The sequence below is a fragment of the Limulus polyphemus genome, unplaced genomic scaffold (assembly GCF_000517525.1).
Source record: "Limulus polyphemus unplaced genomic scaffold, Limulus_polyphemus-2.1.2 Scaffold1345, whole genome shotgun sequence".
Taxonomy (NCBI): Eukaryota; Metazoa; Arthropoda; class Merostomata; order Xiphosura; family Limulidae; genus Limulus; species Limulus polyphemus.
In genome coordinates this window covers 70,374-74,794 of record NW_013666955.1, presented here as the reverse complement: position 1 = coordinate 74,794, position 4,421 = coordinate 70,374, and positions in this window count along the sequence as shown.

Here is a 4,421-nt window from a genome sequence, read left to right as displayed (position 1 = left end):
GAATAGTGGGATTGACCGTCACATTATAACGCCCCCACGGCTGAAAGGGCGAGCATGTTTGGTGTGAGAGGGAGGAAGCTAAATAAAACTGAGGAAGTAATTACTGAATGATATTAGTGTATTGTAAACGCTGCGATTACAAAGAAATCAATCACATTCTAATTCGTTTCGATTTATTTCGTATTATAAAGAAATGAGGAAGGAATTTTAAAAAGTGCCAACTCATTCACCGAGAGGATACGGTTTTCGGGATATTTGTTAGTACAATGTATCTCCACGGGGGGGGATCTCTCTCTCTATCTCAGATATGGTTATGAGAGTTACCCGAAATAATGCGGAAATACGATTTAAGATTTTTTTTTAGTAGGGGATTAAAAAACAGAATGGGTTTTTATTACTTACATCTTCAAACAGTTTGTGCGTGGGGAAATAAGGTCGCTTATGTTTAAAATAGAAGAGGAATGTGCAAGAACACAAATATTCGACAGCCTAAACGTTTAATCGGTTAAACAGCCCTACTGATTAGTTGAACTTTGTCATCACTCAAACCCATTGAAATCCATCTTGGTAACGCCCAGAGACCAAATGAAAACATGCCAGCTGCAGTGGGGAATTCTTCATGAAATAACGGCCGCTGTCGATCAGCAAGTTGAACTAGCTAGCTCTCGATTTGGTAGTTAAGTTCACGTGACACGTAAGACTAGTATCTCTTAGTTTATATTCTAGCAAAGAAGGATTAAAAGCACCAAGACGTAGACGAAAAATGTATTAAGTATTGTCTCTTAGTATATATTCTAGCAAAGAAGGATTAATAGCACCAAGACGTAGACGAAAAATTTATTAAGTATTGTCTCTTAGTATATATTCTAGCAAAGAAGGATTAAAAGCACCAAGACGTAGACGAAAAATGTATTAAGTATTGTCTCTTAGTATATATTCTAGCAAAGAAGGATTAAAAGCACCAAGACGTAGACGAAAAATGTATTAAGTATTGTCTCTTAGTATATATTCTAGCAAAGAAGGATTAAAAACTTCAAGAAGTAGACGAAAAATGTGTCAGTATTGTTTCTATTCAAGAAATGGTACATTAAGAAGCTTCAATAATTTGATAAAAATGTATCAAATATTTTCTATTATCATAATTTTTGTTTCTTGTAAAGTGACATATTAAGAAACTTTAAGAGCTTAAAGAGAATGTACGAAATATTGTCACTGTGAAAAAAACCCAATATCTCACTCTCCTATAGCATGTATCTTATATTTATAAAACTTATTTTTTTAAACTTCTGATCTGGAACATAGAAAGTCTAATCAAGGCCGTGCGCTATATTCAGCTGTAGTTTGAGTCAACTCTACTGTTTGACGTGATAGTTTTTTTGTGTCCTACTTTACCTTATGCATGTTACATAAGGCAGAGATACCTCCAAATTCTTGTGATCCACTGTTAGCGTTTTCAGAGATTCATTTCTGACTTCGGAGGTTCAAGACTCACTGTCTTCGTTGTATCTTTCAACCTGATAATCGAGTACATTTCTTCCCTTTCACAACTTGGGGTCCATTAGTTTCTCAGAACTGTAACAGCAGTGATTATTTTTTTTTTGTTGGTTCTGTTGGACCCCATTGAACCATTTGTTACAATCAATAGCCTTATTTACTCTGCTGCTTGACAAGGTACGGGCAATTCACTCAAAAGTGACCTAAACTTCTGTAGGCAAAGCAAGTGCTTTGTTCCTCTCTTCCAGGATGATGTCCATGGAAAGACATGAAAATGATAGGAGGAATGGGATAAACCTTCTTCTTCTCTGTGTTCCAGGAGTGTGTGCAATTTGTTGTCTGTTGTTAAGTGCAAAGCTACACAATGTACTATTTTGCTGTGCCCACAACGAGTAGCGAAACCAGGTTTTGAGCAATATAAGCCTTCAGATTTACCATTGTATCACTGGAGGACTAGGGGGTCAGCTAACTTTTGGCTGTGTTTGAGCTTGGAATGATGAAGATTCTTGAGTAGGACAGACTGTCCAAGGTACAGCCACTACAGCTGCTGCTGCTGAAGGCTTCTTCCTTTCTTGTGACCAATTCAAAGTTATCATTGTGTATATCACCACTACAGAAATGGGCTAAGTAAGGGTGAACAGATCTCTCATATCCAGTTGGTGCCTCATTGTTCCACTGGGTAACCCTTCTACCAACTTATAAGCTAGGATATCCTCAAAATCCACTGAAGCCACTACAGAATAAGCTTTATCACGCAAACAGTGCGGATAATCCACATAAGCAGTCAAGCTCTCTGCAGCATCAATCTTCTGAGCCTTCTACTTGACTTAAAGGATTGCTCATTTTTCCTCAGGCCAAATCTTCAGCACAACGAAGCAATGATTGTCTCATTTTCTCAAAGTTGTGCCTTACACAAGTGTTTCATAGCTGAGCTGCTAAAACTCAAGATTAGGCATTGTGCAACCTGCTCTTGAGATCAGCCATTCCAAGCAATTACCTATTTGGAACACTTCAGAAAATGTTCCAAATCTTCATTTACTGTATCTTCGAATTGGTTAGAAACATTTCTCTCGCAAACTCTCACCAATCATCTGACTGATATAGCCTTGATGTCACATATATACCATATGATAAGTATGTTTAAGGATTCTGACTCTCATGTAGGTAGTTGATTCCTGATCCAGGGTGGCAGAGCAACAGATTTCTGTCTGAAGCACGTCCATCAGCTCTGCATGACCTAAGGTTCCTTTATTATCCATGGTCACTTCAGTGAGGCATTTCCTGACTCAAATAATTTCACCACTGCCCCATACTTTACAATATTGATTATTTAATATCCAACAAGTTTTCAAGTTGTGTAAAATGCCATTTTATTTATAATGAAGCTTTTCTAAACTTAAACTCAACAGTAGGAGCAGAGAGCAACATACAGATCTGCAGAAAATAGAAAACAACTCCATAATAAGATATTCTGTGGTAACGGCATCAAACGTTTGTTTTCCCATCCACTCTTTGGTACTTTCAAATCAAATTGATTTGTTTTACAATAGCAATATAAGTACATAGAATAACAGGATATTCGACAAGACATGCACTGGAAGGTAGTTCTGAGTTACCTGAACAACTGAGTTTGTGAGATTGAAGTAAGGAAACTTGACACAAAAGTACAGAACTTCAAGAAACAATCTTTATTTAAAACAAAAACACAGTGCGTACACTTGCTTTGGATGCTGGGCAGTAGTTTTTACTAGATCTGAACTATTCTCTTTTCAAAATATATTGGCATTTTTGTTAAGATAATAATGTAGAAAATGCACGGTATGCCTGCATATTAGAGTATCAGATATTGTTTCTTAATGTACATTCTCATTTATAGTTAGCAAGTAGAATGTTAAGAAGCTTCAAGAACTAGAATAATATATCAATGTATCTTAATATATACATTCTAGCTTTTACAGTTGTACATTATGAAGCTTCAAGAACTATAAGAAATATATTAAGTGCTATCTCATAGTTTCATTTTAGTCAAAATGTGGTATATAGAAACTTCAAGAACTTTAAAGAAAATGTATAATATTCCATGTCTTTGTGTATAGAAGAGATAAAATAAGAATCTTCAAGAACTAAATGAAAATGCATCAAATATTGACTCTTAGTATATATATATACTAGTCAACGACTGGTACATTAAAATGATTGTTTGTTTTAATTTTCCCGCAAAGCTACACGAGGGCTATCTGCGCTAGCCTTCCCTAATTTAGCAGTGTAAGACTAGAGGGAAGGCAGCTAGTCATCACCACCCACCGCCAACTTTTGGGTTACTCTTTTACCAACGAATAATGGGATTGAACGTCACGTTATAACACGGCTGAAAGGGCGAGCATGTTTGGTGGGACGGGGATGCGAACCCGCGACCCGCAGATTGCGAGTCGAGCGTCCTAACCACCTGGCTATGCTGGGCACATTAAAAAGAACAAAACTTATAAAAAAATACATCAAATATTGCTTTTTAGTGTGTATATATTAGGCAAAATGTGGGAAAAATGAGAAGCTTGGAGAACTCTAAGGAAATATATCACTTATTGTCTCATAGGGTAGATTATAGTTACTGAGTAGTAGATTAATAATGTTCAAGTGGTTGTAGACAATTAATAGCTACCACTTAATTTTACTGCAAAATAATTATATTGTCTTTTAGAAGTTCATATTTTGATTAATGTTTTAACATTTCTAGCAAAACAATAGTTTAAGTGTTTATAATAATAATAATTTCTGATCAGAGTAAGATATGTACTTAGAGCTAAAATAAAAATCAGCTAAGCTATAGTTAATTAAATATACTTGTCTTACGTATATACGTATGAAGATTAAAATGAATTGTTTGTTTTATGTGTTGGATACTTCGTTGTTAACGATATTTTCGGCCG